At 42.8% G+C, this 18,514-nt stretch overlaps 1 protein-coding gene across 6 annotated transcripts in view; it reads left to right on the forward strand.

Moving 5' to 3' along the window:
• Nucleotides 1–18,514, forward strand: part of FHIT (fragile histidine triad diadenosine triphosphatase) — a 1,027,317-nt gene that overhangs the window by 173,132 nt on the left and 835,671 nt on the right. For 3 of the 6 annotated variants that reach the window (XM_081854051.1, XM_081854045.1, XM_081854046.1), the window contains exon 3: nucleotides 4,771–4,804. The exons of the other annotated variants lie outside the window; for them this stretch is intronic. The gene's annotated coding sequence lies outside the window, so the exon portion shown is untranslated. The remainder of the gene's footprint in view (nucleotides 1–4,770; nucleotides 4,805–18,514) is intronic. 6 annotated transcript variants of the gene reach the window in all.

Genomic DNA, 18,514 nt, shown 5'->3' on the forward strand with positions numbered 1-18,514 from the left:
TACCACAGTTTGACATTAGAAGCCTCTCCAGAGAGGAAGAAAATCATTGAGAAATGAGCTGGATAAAGGTTATTAAACCAACACTTAAAATTCCAGTCCTGCACGTTTTACTTTACCCCCTAATTAAATGCCAAGAACAGCAATGTGGAATTTTTTAGTATACACACATGCTGAGTACACCTTTATCAGAAGGGGAAGCTCTGGCAGGGAATTCTAATTATATTCCCACCAGACAAGACTCCTTGATTATGGCTGTGGAGTGCTGTTTCCTTTCCCTGCCCCCTCCCCCCCCCAAAAAAAAGTGAGGAAGGGGCAGCCTTGAATACTGGGGAAGTGGATTACCAAGCAGAATGTAAGTGGCTTTCTTCTCGTAACTGAGACCTCTGGGTATAGGGCGGTATATAAATTTTAATAATAATAATAATAATAATAATAATAATAATAATAATAACCACCGACTGCGGTTTTGCTGCGGTTGGCTGTGAGAATGAGACCTGGCGCCGAGGAGTCGTCCTGCAAAATTTCAGTGGGGCCGATTCTTTGAAGTGGAGGCTAATTGTTTAAATAAGGTATTACGACTGGAGTTAATAATATGTGCATATATCAGTGCTTATAAAACTTTCATTTAGAATCCCCCAGGACTCTTTCGGAGCGCTAACTTAAATCTCATTTTAACGTATGTGTGGAGGAGCTTATCAGCTTTCCAATTACTCTGCATCCTCTGGATTGCAATAAATAACACGGGGAACTGGAGGCAACAAATTGTGTTGCTTCCACTTTTGGCACTTAACAAGCCATGTCAAGGGTGTGTGTGTGTAAGAGAGAGCGAGAGCGAGAGCGAGAGAGAGAAGTGGTGGGAGGCAGGGAGGAAGGGAGAAACAGAGTTAATATTTAAGCAGAGGAGTTTAATATATGTAGTGGTCTTATTCCTAGTCAGTAAGCTTGGATCATAGCCTTAGTCACATTTAGAAAGGCAGGACATAACTGATGGAAGCCAGAAAGGTGATACAAGCTAGAAAGGTGCTGAACCCGGGTGCGTGTGGAAAGTCTCTTCCCTCACGTTCAGAATACTGCTTTCAGTTTCCATGTTAGTGGGTTTTTCCTCCAGTGGCAAATTAAACACATTCTTTTTAGAAGTGCGAAACAGGTTCTTCCCCACCCTGCTTCCTCTCTTCTTCCTTCTGGTCTCTCTCTGTGTCAACTTTCTATAATATTGTATTAAATGCTTTTTTAATTCTCTAGGGCAACGAACAGGTGATTCAACTTAGCAGCTGCACAGGTGCTGTTTTAATGCTTAGTGCTTACTGGAAATATTCCAAATAACAAAAGCTCTTTAAAAAGGCTTGAGGATCTTAGAAGGGGGCTGTAAAATCATGCTGGGACTTAGGCTAAATGGTTCTCCCTTGTGACTCTCCTCTCAGCTTTTACCGATGTGGGAAGCTTATCTTGAAATAGTCAAGGGCTGTGTTGCTTAAATCAAGGTCACTAGTATTTTTATTCTACGGTAATTGTATAGTTAGAAGGAAATAATTACCTTCTAAAGTACAAACATAGGTTATTGGTATACTGCCATACGAATGTCATCTAACTATATTTGGAATCGGCTATAAAGAGCAGAGCTCTCCCTGGCCTCCTCCCTATCCCGGGAGTGTTGGCTGGCATGGAGATTAATTCAGTCTGTGTGTTGCCACTATACACTGAAAGTGCATTATTTCACCCAAATAATCTGGAAGTTTTAGTTTACCCCCCACAGATGTAGATCTTGGCACCCTTAAGAAGCTAGCGTTCCGAGCATTCTTTTGCGGGGGGTGCTTCAGATATATGGTGTGTACCCAACTTTTTAAATCGAAGATAGTCATATTGTGATATATGGCATCCAAGGTATAATTGTCATGGGCCAAGGGTCAGCTTCACCTGCTGAACAGCAGCCTGAAGGGGGAGAAGACGAAGTGGCTCCACCTGCAGCTGATTACTGATTAGCTAATAATAATAATAATGATAATGATAATGATAATAATAATATTTATACCCCACCCATATGGCTGGGTTTCCTCAGCCACTCTGGGCTGTTCCCAACAGAATACAGTGGTACCTCGGGTTAAGAACTTAATTCATTCTGGAGGTCCGTTCTTAACCTGAAACTGTTCTTAACCTGAGGTACCACTTTAGCTAATGGGGCTTCCCGCTGCCGCCGTGCCGCCGCCACACGATTTCTGTTCTCATCCTAAAGCAAAGTTCTTAACCCGAGTTACTACTTCCGGGTTAGTGGAGTCTGTAACCTGAAGCGTCTGTAACCTGAGGTACCAGTGTATTCAAAATACAATAAAACATCAAACATTTAAAAATTCCCCAAACGTGGCTACCTTCAGATGTCTTTCTAAAAGTCAGATATTTGCTTATTTCCTTGACATCTGATGGGAGGGTGTTCTACAGGGCGGGCGCCACTACTGAGAAGGCCCTCTTCTCACAGTGAGGGGACTGCCAGAAAGCCCTCGGAGCTGGACCTCAGTGTCTGAAAGATGGGGGTGGAGACGCTCCTTCAGATATACTGGGTCAAAGTCACAAAGCCTTTATGGGTGCTGGTCCGGTGAGTTCTAGACTGAAGTTAGATTCGAAGCGGGGATTCGCTTTCTCCTAACTCATCTGTGCCAACTTTTTTGAGTCTTCTTTTGAAGGTTGCATATTTTTGTCACTGCCGAGTAGTACAACCTGTCTTCATGTAGCCAACAATTGGGAGCATGTGTGATTTAAACCACGCTTTAACCCCAGGCTTTCTAATTGGCAAAATTAAGCACTGCATTGCAGGAAAGAAATGAATCTATATCAAAAGGGTCCTCCGCCATTTCCGTGGAAGCTTTGAGCTTGCCTCTAGCATTGACATCTATGTATTAAGTAGCCAAAGCTAAGTGAACAGCTGTGTCTCGGGTAAATGTCACCGTATTAAATTGTCATTTTTTTTAAAAAAAGTTTGAAATGAATAGAACTTAATGTCCCATCTTTCCCACTGCTAATAATTCAAATTGACTGCTTTTCTAGTTTGCAGCCAGTAATAACTTCAGCAGAATTCTGCATCCAGTTTCAAATCATGTTTTTCTATCTCTTGCCTTTCTTTTAGGGTTGGCTTATTCAGAGCCAGACTAATAGGGCAATACAATAGAGCAAAGTTTCCCAAATTTAGGTTTACTGCTGTTTTGGACTACAGTTCCTATCATCCCTGACAACTGGAATGATGGGAGTTGTGGTAGTTCGAAAACAGCTGGTGAGCCAAGTCTGGGAAACCTTGCATAGAGCAACAATATAGGGATCCCACCATTTTAGCTACCTGCTCCTGAATTAATTTTTTTCTCTCCAAAGGAGGGTCAGCTAAGTTTCTTAACAGTTGATTAGATTCTTTGCCATTAAACTAACCTAAGTTAAAACTATTATTTTGTACTGCTTGTAAATCCTGTCTGTTGTAGAGCCTTAAAGTCTAGTTCTTTTGTTTAAATTCTTACGCTGTGTATGCAACATAGCTTTAAAACCCATTCCCTCCGCAAGAATTCTGGGAATGGATGGGGAAGGACTCGATGTTATGCTCTTCTGATCAGTCTGCCTGCAAAAACATTTCAGCTTGCTATACAGAATGGTCTCCTCTTTCCTCTCCCAGTGGACTGTTATTTCACCATAGGACTTATTAGGTGAATACCCTGCCTTAGTATGGGTAACGTAGTGGAGACAAAGAGCAGTTGACTTTTCAATTCTTTGAAACTTGTGAAAGTAAGGTAAGGTAAAGGTAAAGGACCCCTGGACAGTTAAGTCCAGTCAGAGGCGATTATGGGGTGAGGCGCTCATCTCACTTTTCAGGCCGAGGGAGCTGGCGTTTGTCCACAGACAGCTTTCCGGGTCATGTGGCCAGCAGGACTAAACCGCTTCTGGCGCAACAGGACATCGGAACGAGTGCCAGAGCACACGGAAACGCCGTTTACCTTCCCATCACAGCGGTACCTATTTATCTACTTGCACTGGCGTGCTTTCGAACTGCTAGGTTGGCAGAAGCTGGGACAGAGCAACGGGAGCTCACCCTGTTGTGCGGATTCGAACCACTGACCTTCCAATCGGCAAGCCCAAGAGGCTCAGTGGTTTAGACCACAGCGCCACCCGTGTCCCTTCCTTGTGAGAGTATAACTAATGTGGAATGGAGTTGTCTTGTCCAGGGTGTTCAGTAAGCTTCTTAAATTGCCCTGGCTGCATTACACTTATTTAAAAAGAGATACCATCTCAAAATGTGATGCTGTGTTTGAACATCATAATTGGTAGAAGTGGTGAGTGTAAAAAATGTGTAGGCTACACAATCTTGTAGACACCTAAGGTGTGTGTTCTTGATGCTTGGATTCCGAATTACTTAATTGTTTGATTAACAAGGAATGAGTTTTACATACGATTGCCACTATTGTATCCAATACAGTTTAACTTAGCTTTCAGTTAAACCCCTTCTGTTAAGCAGGCGTATGTTCAATGGGAACTAGACAAATAACAGTGTTTAAAATTATAAGACTTTGAAGACATGCATTTTATTCTTAGATCTCCTCAGTTTTGCATCTGGTAACAGGGAAATGTGTCAAGTTTCATTTCTGTTGTAGGTTATTACATCAGATTTGTATTTTCGTTTGGCGAATGCATGATCTTAAAGAAAATAAAATTGGTTTCCTTTTAAGCTTACGAAAGCATTTTTAGCGTGCATTAATTCTTGAGCAGAATGAGTGAGTTAGTGATTCCCTCTTTTCTTTTCAGTGTCCTGGACTGTTAACTCCTTGGAATGAATAAGGTGAGCAATCATTTTACTTGGATTGTAGCAGCAGACATTCGGAACGGATTCTTAGGACGTGCTAGCTAAGATCCTTTTGTTTGTGCACACCGAGTGCTTTTGGGCATGGGAGTTTTCCAATCCCCTTTTCTAAGCCCTTACTGGGATGCTGTACCCAAACGTCTGCAAGCCACAGGAGCAGCCTTATGGGGAAAGAGGAAGAAGGTGGCTGAAAAGTGGTCCTTTGGATCCTAGCTATTGTGTGGTCACATTTGGATGCCAACGTAAAAATATTGTTACAGGATTAGGTAGGTTGGAGTGGGTAGCCTACAGGATATCTTTGGGTCCTCTCCAAGCTTATCATTGGCTCCTATTACATTTCTGAGCACAATTCAAAGCCCTAAACTGCCTCGGCCCAGTACACCTGAAGGAGCATCTCCATCCCCATCGCTCAGCCCGGACACTGAGGTCCAGCCCTGAGGGCCTTCTGGTGGTTCCCTCACTGCGAGAAGTGAGGTTGCAGGGAACCAGGCAGAGGGCCTTCTCGGTAGTGGCGCCTGCCCTGTGGAACGCCCTCCCATCAGATGGAAATAAACAACTATATGACTTTTAGAAGACATTTGAAGGCAGCCCTGTTTAGGGAAGTTTTTAATCTTTGATGTTTTATTGTGTTTTTAATATTCTTTTGGGAATCACCCAGAGTGGCTGGTGCAGGGTATAAATAAATTATTATTATTATTATTATTAGTTTGTGTTTGTAAGATGGGATTCTGTAGAGACTTCTTATGTGGTCAAGCCATGTCAACCAATGATTCAATCAAAGTATTTCTTTGATTGAGTAAGAAGAAGAAGAGTTTGGATTTGATATCCCATTTTATCACTACCTGAAGGAGTCTCCAAGCGGCTAACATTCTCCTTTCCCTTCCTCCCCCACAACAAACACTCTGTGAGGTGAGTGGGGCTGAGAGACTTCAGAGAAGTGTGACTAGCCCAAGGTCACCTAGCAGATGCATGTGGAGGAGCAGGGAAGCGAACCCAGTTCCCCAGATTATGAGTCTACCGCTCTTAACCACAACACCACAGTGGTGACTGGTACAGGTGACTGATTATCACAGAAGATACTAACTGGAGATGTTTCCAGAAGATGGGCTTAAGTAGGCAGGTCTCCTCCCCCCCATCTTCTGCCTGGAGGGGATGTTGTTGGTTAGCGTGGGAGGGAGTCTGTGTATTAATATTGTTCCATGTAGGGGAAATTTCAGGGACATCACCAACTGGGTTTTGCTTTCCTTTGAAAGAGAAATTGCTGGAGACTTAGGGCATTTTTAAATATTTGGCTTATTTATAAATAGGGCCAAGCAACAGGTACACTCTTACCAGATTGCAAACCTACTAACTCACAACCGATTAGAAGTCCAAGGTGAGGTGCCTGCTCTGGACATCTAATTTGCATGTTCATTGATAAGGTTGGTGTGCATGAGATACAGGGCCTTCTTGCTAGTGGCCCCATGGTTATGGAACTCCTTTCCAAATGACTTGTGTTTGGGCCTCCCTTATATATTGGCTTTTAAGAGCACCTTGAAAGCCTTTACTCTTGCCTTTCCTAAAGAGTGTTAATGCCTTATGTGATTCACAGCAGTTTTCTCTTGGCAATTGTACACCTGTCCAATCTACCTAATGTAACTTGTATCTTCCTTTCTATGCATGTTGTTTTGTGAGGGTGTGGCTCTGCAGAAGGCTTACAAACACATTTTATAAATAAGAAATAAATATGTTAAAAGAGTGAATGTAATGGCTGCAGGCAGAGATATGAGGGGGGCAAAATGCCTAGTATACTATACAGTGGTACCTCGGGTTAAGTACTTAATTCGTTCCAGAGGTCTGTTCTTAATTTGAAACTGTTCTTAACCCGAAGCACCATTTTAGCTAATGGGGCCTCCTGCTGCCGCCGTGCCACCGGAGCACGATTTCTGTTCTCATCCTGAAGCAAAGTTCTTAATCCAAGGTACTATTTCTGGGTTAGTGAAGTCTGTAACCTGAAGCGTATGTAACCCGAGGTACCACTGTATGCTATACTCCTTGCGGGAAAGGGCTTAGATGTTTAACTAATAATCTACTTGATATGAGGTTATATTAGTATGTAGAAAATGTCAGTGAGCATGTAGATCACTTCACCTAAGAGATGATTTAGCATAAAATATTGATCTCTGATATTTCCTGATCTGCAGAGCTTTGCCAAAATGGCTCATATCATAGGTCTTCCAGACTTCCCCTTAGGAGATCCAATTCACTGACAGTCTTCACATTCACAGACTTATACTGATATTGCATCCCTGACCCTGCTAAATGGACCACTATAATGATGCTCCCGTTGCTTTTTCTCAGATACCACTGCTGCCCTGCAGTAATTTCCATCAACCACAGCTGGACAGGCTAGTGCAGCCATTTTGATATAATGCAGGCCTTACTGGAAATTGCAACTATGTGTCAACATCACAAAACAATGAATTCTTGGAAAAGAAACCCCATACCCTTCAACTGTTGTGTATGGAGATAATTGCAGCCTGGATTGATTGTGGTCTAATGGGAAAATACAGTATTTGGGCTCAATAGGAACAGAGTGAAATTATATGTTAACCACACTAGTCAGACTTAAAAAACAAGAAACAACAACCTTTGAAACAATAACTGGAAAATAGTTAAGGAAACTATGTACCAAGTGCAAATGATCACCATAAGAACATAAGGAGAGCTCTGCTGGATAAAGCCAAAACTTAATTTAGTCCGGTATTCTGTTGTCATAGTGCCTGACGGCATGAATATGCCCTGGGTTTTATTTATTTCTATATTGGACTTACAACCTCTCCCTCCTAAAGATGGATAATGGTAAACTAATTAATCTACCGTATCCGTCAACATTGGAAGTCAGTTTGCTATGATATACGTAAAAAAAGAAGAAGTGTATCTCCGCAGCAGCAAAATAAACCAGCTGCAGCTGAACAGAAAACACTGGATGAAAGTGTGAATTAATCTCAAAATGGATTGAGGCACGTTTGCACAGTCCTACTGTCTGCGCACCCTCGCAGACTTGATTTGGTGCGAAGGTGGCGTATTTATCCTGTGTCTATCTTAAAGGTCATCTTAGAACATGGAGGTGATGAGATGATCTCTCAGGGATTCTGTATATAGCAGAATGAAGCTGTACGGATTTTTAAAAACAATTATTCAAAATCAGTGTGTTCCTTGAGGGCTGGCTGCTTGGTGGAAAGCCATCCATCCTGTTTATGGCAACAAAATAAAAGGTTAATTGCATTTATTCAAATGTGCGTACAATTTTAGCAGACATAGAAATCTGCACTTCCGTTAGGAGAATTTGTTTGCAAGGTCTGTGCTGCCACCAGAACTGTTTTACATGTTTCATTTTTTAAAATGGGAATTGTATAAATAACAAATTAAATAATAAAAGTAATGGAAGTCCTGCTTCACTAACTTCTAAGAATTCTTTGCGAGTTTGAACAAACAAACAAAGATGATTCAGTAGACAATGGTTATATGTGCATGCAACAATAAACTATGGTCTAGAAGAACCATGGTGAGCCACAAAATTGTGGGCTCCCTTTTCCTTCTCTTCATCTCAAACAGCTGGGAGGAAGAATTCAGAAGGTTTGCTTTCAGTTTTTAGCAAACTGTGGCTTCTTATTTTGTCTGAATTAGGTAATGCGGTTTAACTATGGCCATTGTTTGAAGGTGGCTGGCTTTGAAATTGGCCATAGTTAGTGTTAAACCACAATCTGAATGTTCAGACAAAGCAGGGAACCGAAAGGGGAAACTTCCAACATTGACCTAGCAATGTGAGAGGAGAGAGGAGGGAGAATTTGAGCTGAATAAAGGAAGGCTACTTGTTTAATGGGAACACAGCCATTGCATATTTATTTATTTATTTAATCTATTTATATGCTGCTTAATGACGGAAGTTTCTGAGCAGTGTGCATCAAAATTAAAAAGCAAACAATGGTTAAGATTTTGGATTTTCAGAATGCTGCATGCAAATTAAATCACCTAAGTCTGTGGAATAAACTTAGCAGTCATATGATAAGAGAACAGGTCCTCTTTAGGATTAGTCAGTGGTTTAATTCCCCCCCACCAAACCAGAAGCATTCCTATTGGGGATTGTGGGAAATGAGATTCCAAAAGATTTAAAGAAAGTATTCATGTACTCCAACACCACTGTGATTGCACAGAACTGGAAAAGGGAATGTTTACTGACCAAAAAAGATTGGTTGACCAAATTAATGGAGTACGCAGAGATGGACAAGTTGACTGGGCAGATAAGCGATCAAACAAAACAAATTTTAAAAAAGATTGGAACATATTCAAACAATATTTGAAAGACTGTTATGGGGACATTGAAATTTTGACTGGTTTGGAATAACTTCTGTAAGAAAAAAATACTAAAATATACTGGAAAAACAGGAAAAGTTTTAACGCTCATGGACATGTTAAGAGAGGCATTCAAATAAGTAAAACTTAGGACCCAAGTAAGAAGGGGAGGGAAGTCAAGTATAAAAGGCGTATAAATGAATCAAGCAATTAAGAACAAATTTTTGTTTTTGTTTTCTTTATTATTATTTTGAAAGACATGTTTAGCTATAGGAGAACTGAGATGTTATAATGTGATTCTATGAATGTAAATTAAAAGAAACCAATTCTGTAAAGATGATTTGCAAAAAAAAAAAAAAAACAGTCAGTAGTCTAAGCAATGGAGAGGGTAATAATAATAATAATAATAATAATAATAATAATAATTTATTTGCACCCCACCCATCTGGCTGGGTTTCCCCAGCCACTCTGGGCGGCTTCCAACAAAGATTAAAAATACACTAAAATGTCACATATTAAAAACTTCCCTGAACAGGGCTGCCTTCAGATGTCTTCTGAATGTCAGGTAGTTGTTTATCGCTTTGACATCTGATGGGAGGGCATTCCACAGGGTGGGCGCCACTACCGAGAAGGCCCTCTGCCTGGTTCCCTGTAACTTGGCCTCTCGCAGTGAGGGAACCGCCAGAAGGCCCTCGGAGCTGGACCTCAGTGTCCGGGCAGAACGATGGGGGAGGAGACGCTCCTTCAGATATACTGGACCGAGGCCATTTAGGGCTTTAAAGGTCAACACCAACACTTTGAATTGTGCTCGGAAACGTACTGGGAGCCAATGTAGGTCTTTCAAGACCGGTGTTATATGGTCTCGGCAGCCGCTCCCAGTCACCAGTCTAGCTGCCGCATTCTGGATTAGTTGTAGTTTCCGGGTCACCTTCAAAGGTAGCCCCACGTAGAGCGCATTGCAGTAGTCCAAGCGGGAGATAACCAGAGCATGTACCACTCTGGCGAGACAGTTTGCAGGCAGATAGGGTCTCAGCCTACGTACCAGATGGAGCTGGTAAACAGCTGCCCTGGATACAGATTTGACCTGTGCCTCCATGGACAGCTGTGAGTCCAAAATGACTCCCAGGCTGCGCACCTGGTCCTTCAGGGGCACAGTTACCCCATTCAGGACCAGGGAATCCTCCACACCTGCCCGCCTCCTGTCCCCCCAAAACAGTACTTCTGTCTTGTCAGGATTCAACCTCAATCTGTTAGCCGCCATCCATCCTCCAACCGCTTCCAGACACTCACACAGGACCTTCACCGCCTTCACTGGTTCTGATTTAAAAGAGAGGTAGAGCTGGGTATCATCTGCATACTGATGAACACCCAGCCCAAACCTCCTGATGATCTCTCCCAGTGGCTGCATGTAAATGTTGAAAAGCATGGGGGAGAGGACAGAACCCTGAGGAACCCCACAAGTGAGAGCCCAGGGGTCTGAACACTCATCCCCCACCACCACTTTCTGAACACGGCCCAGGAGAAAGGAGCGGAACCACTGTATGACAGTGCCCCCAGCTCCCAGCCCCTCAAGACGGTCCAGAAGGATGTTATGGTCGATGGTATCAAACGCCGCTGAGAGATCCAGCAGAACTAGGAAACAGCTCTCACCTTTGTCCCTAGCCCGCCGGAGATCATCAACCAGTGCGACCAAGGCAGTTTCAGTCCCATGATGAGGCCTGAATCCCGACTGGAAGGGATCCCAATGGTCCACTTCTAGAAATGAATAGATACTTTCGCCTGTGCAGTAAAGGTTACTAATAGGCTTCCCCATTATCTATATAGGTCTGGTGCTGATTTTTTTGTGCCCTGCTTGTAAAATTACAAAGGTATCAATCTGGCTGCAGCTGCAAACAGAAAATCTTAGAATCTGAGATGTCCCTTTAATCTTACGTTCCTAAGGCTTCCAGGAATGTTAAAAATATGGTGTTAAGACAGATTTAGAGATGGCTTGTGAAAAGGGAGAGATGCTACCTGTAATTAAAGAGTATAGATTTAATAATTGAAGATTCATTACCTTAATCCCCCAGGCTTTGATTATACTACACTTTATTTACTGGTTTTTGGTTAAGTCATTGATTTCTTTAGAGATCTCAATAAATTTTAGTAGGTAAGCAGACCCAGGTCTGACATTACTCATTTGGCACAACATGGGACTTTCCTCGCTGTGTTGTTTTGAAGGGTGGCATATGTAGTACCCATATATATATATATGGGTACTACATATGCCACCCTTCAAAACACACACACACACACACACACACACACACACATATATATATATATATATATATATGATTTAAAATGAGATTATTTTAGGGGGGAATGAATACTTTCTCTCCATTTCAAACATCTCAAGTTAGTTAATTTAAGATTGTGCAGATTTCTAAGCAGGGTCAATTGATATCAGAATTGATCTTCACCGTAAATTATAACATACAGATGTTTTTTTTAAAAAAAAATCTGGAAGCATTAGCGAGGAGAGGGGGAGGAGAAATCTTGATCTAAATCAATACTTTAATTTAGCTGTGACCCTGAATATAGTTATATGCCAGTTCATAATTTTATAATGATTAGAGTTCTGTTCCTCAGCATCCTAGTAGTTTATTCCCTTCTCCCCTGAGGTTTCCCTGTATCGAGTTGTTACTTTATAGCTAAGTTAAGTTTGGGATCAATTCTAATTTGTTCTCAGTGCACACAGATGGAACTAAAATATCCATTCCTCACCTTGGGGGTCTCCTTCCCTTATGCTCATGGCATGACAGTAAGGCATAGCTTTGACCTGAGTGCTAATAGTGTCATGGTCCTCCCCATGGCATTTCCCACCCTAATTCAGCTATAGGCCTCTGTGATATGTAGCTGGTTTGGTTTTTGTGGTTCCAGGTGACCAGCTACTGTACCACGGTACATGTGGATACATCTGTTAGAATGCCTGCTCCATGATTGCAGTCATGGGATTGTAGACTTTCACATGACGGTATATGTTTTGACTCCACAGAGTGGGAAGTACTGGAGCTCTTTGCTCTCCTACTTTTAAGGCTCATCGGGTTCTGGGAAATGGAGGGTCTCCAATACTTTCTGATGACAACATGTCAGCCAGCTGTTCTGGCTCTCCCACGATTTCCCAACTTTTCACATTACCTGCCTCTGACCTGTGACCTCCCTCAAACCCGTTGCAAATCTACGTATATTGTCTTCCTCTTCCTCCTCCCTGGAAGTGTCAGGATGGGGAGGCAGTCTCAACCATTCCTCCTCTTCCCAGTCCCTGACATCTGCGTTTGTTCATCCCAGCCTTAGCTTGGGAGCCAGGCTGCAACTGGGACAAGTGAAGCAAAGATTGCCCGTGTTTGTCCCAGCCGCTTTCTGGTTCCTGGGCTGCCAGGCAGAGTCTGGGACATGTGGATGGTGCCCGGTGGCGGAAGGGGGTGGCAGCTGTATCAATATTGGGGGGGCAGTGCCCCCTGCCAAAAACATTGGGGGAGCTGAAACTCCCTTCACCCCATAAACCTGGCGCCGCTGGACTATATTCCAACATGTAAAGGTTTTTATGACTACAGTGCATGCGCGGGTTGCGATTCTGCACTTCTGCGCATGCGCAATGTGTGATTTAGCACTTCTGCACAGGCACGACTGCTGAAACCCGGAAGTAACCCATTACGCTACTTCCAGGTTTCGGCTGGTCCGTAACCCGAAAAAATCCAACCTGTAGCGTCTGTAACCCAAGGTATGACTGTATATGCTTGGAAATGATACTTACCCACCTCAGGAATATTTACCAACCTACTCTGTATTTCCAATACAAATTTGTAAGTTAAGTCAGTGTCCTGTAAATGGAGGACACGTGCAAACCCACTAAATCAAATAGCAGATTTTGCTTGCTTGTATAGATTTGCTGCAGCTGCGACCATGTTTTAATGTCAGCGCAGTTGAATAAGTTCATGTCCTTATAGGAGTGACACAGATTAATTCTGCTCCCTGTGAAGAAACGGTCTCTCTTGCCTTGCTACAGCTGTGAGCTGTTCCATGCTCTTGTGAGAAATGTGAGCTTAAACCCTGTCACTACTGTAGTAGTTTTAATTAATTCAACCTCCAAACGAATAATTTCCTGGTACCATTTCCCCCTCTCTGGTCTGCAGATTAATTAGTTAATGTCAAATTATTTAGTTAATGCAACTGCTGGTGAAAAGCTCTCTCTCCAGCTGATGTGGGTGACCGTTGAACTCATCCTTGCAAATGCTAGGGAGGTGAGAGGTCAAATCCCAACTGCTGATGAAAAGCTCTCTCTCCAGCTGATGTGGGTGACCGTTGAACTCATCCTTGCAAATGCTAGGGAGGTGAGAGGTCAAATCCCAAATCTCTATGCCCTTGGAGGTATTGTGAATAATGTAGTGTTGTTTTTCTTAAAATGTAATCCTCCAGTTCTTGGTGAAGCAACCCATAACAGCAGTCAACCAACAGGGATGAGGCTGAAACAGAACTGCTTTTCAAAATTCATGCTCCTCTGAATTTTTCAATGCCAGCCAAAAAATGTGTGCAGACATTAGGAGAAAATGTGCGTACACAGTGGATGTAAATAAAAATAACACATAAAATGCATTATATTGGGGGGGGGGGACTGTAAAAAAAAAGTACCTTAGGCACAACTGTTTTCAAAAATGTGCATATTAGCTGAAATGTGCATGAAAATGAAAACAGATTTTTGTGTATTCTTTCTCTCTCTGGATGCAAACTGATACAGAAATAAGTTGAATTGCAGATTGGAAAAAGTCCATCATTCTTTTCCTTGCCTGGGCAGTGGTGGAGTACAAAAGCCCCAGGCATTTGCATTTACCCACGTAGTCCCAGTAAACAGATACTTTCCACCACATCCTGCTATCTCACCCTGGAAAAACCAGTTTCCATCCCACAATGGTAATGTAAGGCCTGGTCTAAAGATGCAGCAAAATGAGTTGGCAAGAATCCTGAAGGGGTTAAAGTGGACAGTACCATTTCAAACTGTGGGTAGGGACACCACCTTTTAGAATGCTTTCCCATGTTAACCTCCCCCCCAACTATCCGCAAGTGAAAATTGCACGCTAAGGAGAACTGTTTTTAGTACAGCTCATTTCTTGTTGTGATAGTTTACTGTTTGCAGGGAGCTTTCATGTAGGCCAATATTTATTTATTTATTTAAAAAACCAAAAAAACCATATATAACACCCCCTGCAATCTGAAGTGGATCAGTCCATTCTTCTGCTTCCGATCTCTACCATACTTTGCTGCTCAGGAGCTGAGAACAAACCTCTTAACTCTGTGCTGGATCCGTAGAATACCATGGTCAGCCTTGTAGCAATATGATTAGGTGTGGGCAGGGAGGCAGCTGCCCCCTAAAAAAATAAAAATAACTAACTGACCAGTCCCATCGCAGATAGTTCGGTTCTGCCTCCCACTAACATAAACCCTGGCTATGCCCATGTTATTGGGGTTGCATTGCATTAAAACTCATCAAGACATTTTCAGGGTAACCCAGGGACTAACATAGCAGCTCTTAGAAAAACAGATGGGAGCTGTTTGTGGTGGTTTGCTGTATTTCTGTGTAGTCTTCTATTTATTTGTTTAAATATGTAGCTGGAACGATAATGGCCTCTAAGCTAGACTTGGAACTGTTTTAATAATGCACCTTAAAGTGTGTTTGGAAGAGTGGGGTGTGCAGGAAAAGTATTTTCCCTACTCACACAAATAATGTATCCAGTTAGCAAATTAATGCCATTAGCTGAATTCTTGAGTAGTCAAATCAGTTCTCGACTATGGTGTAGAGACAAAATACGGTTGCCATCCACAAGCTTGTTCAGCACCTGTGTTTTATTCAGAACTGTGACTTAAACTGGATATATTATACATCTTCAAAAGTGCCTTTCACAGCGTGGTTATTGACTCCCAACTGGGAAGATGCAAAGTGTATTTCACATTTTTAATGAGGCGTTTCCAATGACATTTCATTACTAGTTTCAAAAGTGATAAAACTTGGCATTGTGTTATCTGTCAAGATTCTCCTTAAATCGGTTTTCAGCAGGGGGAGGAGGGAGAGAGGGAAGAGGGGAAGACACGTTTAGCTTTTCATGAAGGTATTCAGAAAGAGGGAAGCCAAAGCTTTTTATGTGACTGACTTAATGTGAAGTAAATGGAAATTGTTTAATACAAGCTACCAACTCTTTGGCAGCCAGGCATCAGATTTGGAATGGATAATAGCTTAACTTGACAAAAGAAGAAATGATTTCTCAGAAAAACAGAGCGTGTCTACAGTGTAATTAGACACATAGCAAGTCTACAGCATAATATTCAAAAACTAATATTTCTCTGACACGCTGCATTTTTAATTTATGAGGTTCTATTTTTACATAATGGATGACGATGCATAAACATACAAAGGTCAGGAAAAATGGACTCCTTGGAGGCATTTTTCTTGAAACGGAAGAGTGATTGAATTCACAGGGTTACTTTTAATTCTAGGTGGGATTCTCTCCCCACCCCTTTTTGGAGGCAAATAATATTTTAACATTTGAAAAGCATGAATTGGGAGGTGTTCCAGAACTCCTATGCATCTCTGCCTAGCCTTGGGAAATGCTACAGGATCCCACCCACTGACCATTCAGAAGTTATCCCTGTTATGGGATGACCTCAGAACTGTGCTGGGAAAATTGATCAGGCATAAGAAACAGGTGCTAATATTCATTGGAAGGCAAACCTAATTTCAGATTACTGTTTTTTTCACCCCATTCCTGAGAATGTTTGCCTAAGGTTCCTATGAAAGCATCATTCTCATGCACTGTTATTAGAGAAATCTCACTCTGCCAAAAATATCTGTTGTGTGAATGGGTCCTCCTGCTCCCATCAGAGCCAGCTAGCATGGCCAATGGGAATTACCATCCAAGAACATCAGGAGGACCACAGTTTCCCACCCCTGTTCTATAGGGCAAGTTGTTTCCAGATCTGAATGTATCCATGGGACTTGGAAGCAGATTCTCAGGTGGGCAGCAATCAAGGTTGGAGACTATGCAGAATTGGGGACTATTCAGAGTTCCCTAGTTAGAGTCTTCATCCCAAAATTGGTAGTCTGAACTGTTCGGTTTTAAATTTTATATTCCAATGTTTTAATTCTGCATTTCAATGTTTTAATTGTGTACAAGTACAAACTTCCGTGGGATCTCATTGATCAGGGGTTGGCAAACTACGGACCGCAGGCCGGATCCAACCCAATTGCCCTCTGGATCTGGCCCACGAACGGTTCTGCAATCGCCGCTTGGATCGGCTTGATTGCCTTTTTTTTCAGGTGCCATTTTTTTGCGATTTCCCCACTGGACATGCTCTGAGGTTGCTCAGACTTCCGTGACGCTGGCCAATCCGAAGCCTTAGCAACCCCAGGCCTCCCTCCATTGGCCGGTTTGACACGAGCTGGTGGCCAATGGTGACCCTTCCTGAGACATGCTGCTCCAGTTGGGGTGAGGCGCAGGGCAGGGTGCCTTGTTGATGTCTAGCTTCGAGAAGGGAGGAGAAACGAAGGGGTGGGAAAAAGCGGGAGCAGAGAGCCTTCAAGGAGGAGGGAGGAAGGAGGAGGAGGAGGAAGAGGAGGAGGACTCCTCTGTGATGCTTGGCGGTGGCACATTAGCAGCACGATCATGGACACCCCAGGGTAGGGGCCCTTCCCGGCGGTGTGGCTGTGGCCCCTCCGTGCAAGCTGAGACCCAGCGTCAGCGGGGTGCTCCCTCCCCAGTCCAGCCCGCTCCGTCTGAACATGGTGAGTGGAGGTATCTCAGCCACTCTGTCTCTGAGGGAAGGCGTGTGTGTGTGTGCATGCGCTCCAGCCCGCCACAAGTTCTGAGAGACAGTGAACTGACCCCCCGCAGAAAAAGTTTGCTGACCCCTGTCCTTGATGACGGGTGGTTTAAAAATCATGAAAGTAGAAAACTTGTATAAATAAAAAGCTTCCTCAAATGTGAAGACACTGTATAGTTGAATGCAAACTGAATTTGAAATCTCTAAAGCTGAAAGACAGGATATAATTCTTTTCACTACATCAATAAGTAAGGCTATCCATGCACCTGAGCAGGCATAATGCACTCCATCTTAAGTTTACAGTCCCCTGCTGCTAATGCTACGCAGTTAGTAATTTTGTAGACCTCAGCCATTGTTGACAAGGTAGTCAGTCCTTTTTGCAGTCAGGTCACCCCTTTCCAGCGCCTGTAAGAGCTTGCAAGCTGATTCACTGAGCTTGCCTTATTCTGCATATGTTGAAAATGCAGATGTTTCTCTGTTGTCTGCAGTCTCTGTTGTGAATTAATGTGCCATGTCCACTTTTTGAATGCTCTCTAGTTTCTCATTTTCAGGGCCTCAGCATTTGAGGCTGACCCACTATACCTTAATAAAAATATCCATTCATTTCTATTTATTATCAGTGCGTGCCTAGAGACAGCCTGATTCAGAGGAACTTGACATCTGGCTTGGAGTGGAAAGCTCATTTGTTTTCTCTAGTTTTCAACTGTTACTGGGTTCTGCAGTCTGTATTATTAAATTACAATTATTGCACTGTGTTTTGGCATGATAAACTGCTCGGCGAGTAGAGATACTGAATATGAAATGTATTTTCTGTGCTGAGGCTGCCATGGACTGGTAGCTCTTTTTTAGTGACCAAAACAATGGGCGCGCTGTGATTGAGCTCTCTTTCTCCTCATACTTTTAGGCAACATGCACCAAGGAATTAAAGACCTTTTTCATTCAGGAACCTGCTTCGACTTGGTATATACCGTATTTTTCGCTCTATAGGACACACTTTTTCCCCTCCAAAAATGAAGGGAAAATGTGTGTGCGTCCTATGGAGCGAATGCAGGGTCCTTGGCTTCAGTGATAGCAACGCGAAGCCTCCGAAGCGCAGAGGGAGCGCCCCCTCCGTGCTCCGGAGGCTTCGCGTTGCTTTCGCTGAAGCCTGGAGAGCGAGAGGGGTTTTTGCTCCTGTGCAGTAAGGAGAGTATGAAAGATATGAGTTCTGTGTTCAGCCTGAAGATCAAATGCTGCTGCGTTCTAATCAGGTTTCTGACATTTTCGAGCATTGCCTTCACTTCTGGGCCATCCATCAGTTCTTGTAAACAGGATCTTTTAATTCATTCTGTATTTTTACACAGCTGTGCATCGCCAATGCGTCTTTATTACTTTTCTTATTTCTCTGTCAAAGAGGGAAAAAATGACATTTTCAAAGGGGGCTTTTTAGTAGCTTATAATTTAATAAACACTGGTGCCTGAGATGAAGATGAGTAAAGTTCTGCAGTGCATCCATTCATTGTT

Source organism: Podarcis erhardii, assembly GCF_964252035.2.
Source record: "Podarcis erhardii genome assembly, chromosome: 2".
NCBI classification, from domain to species: domain Eukaryota; kingdom Metazoa; phylum Chordata; class Lepidosauria; order Squamata; family Lacertidae; genus Podarcis; species Podarcis erhardii.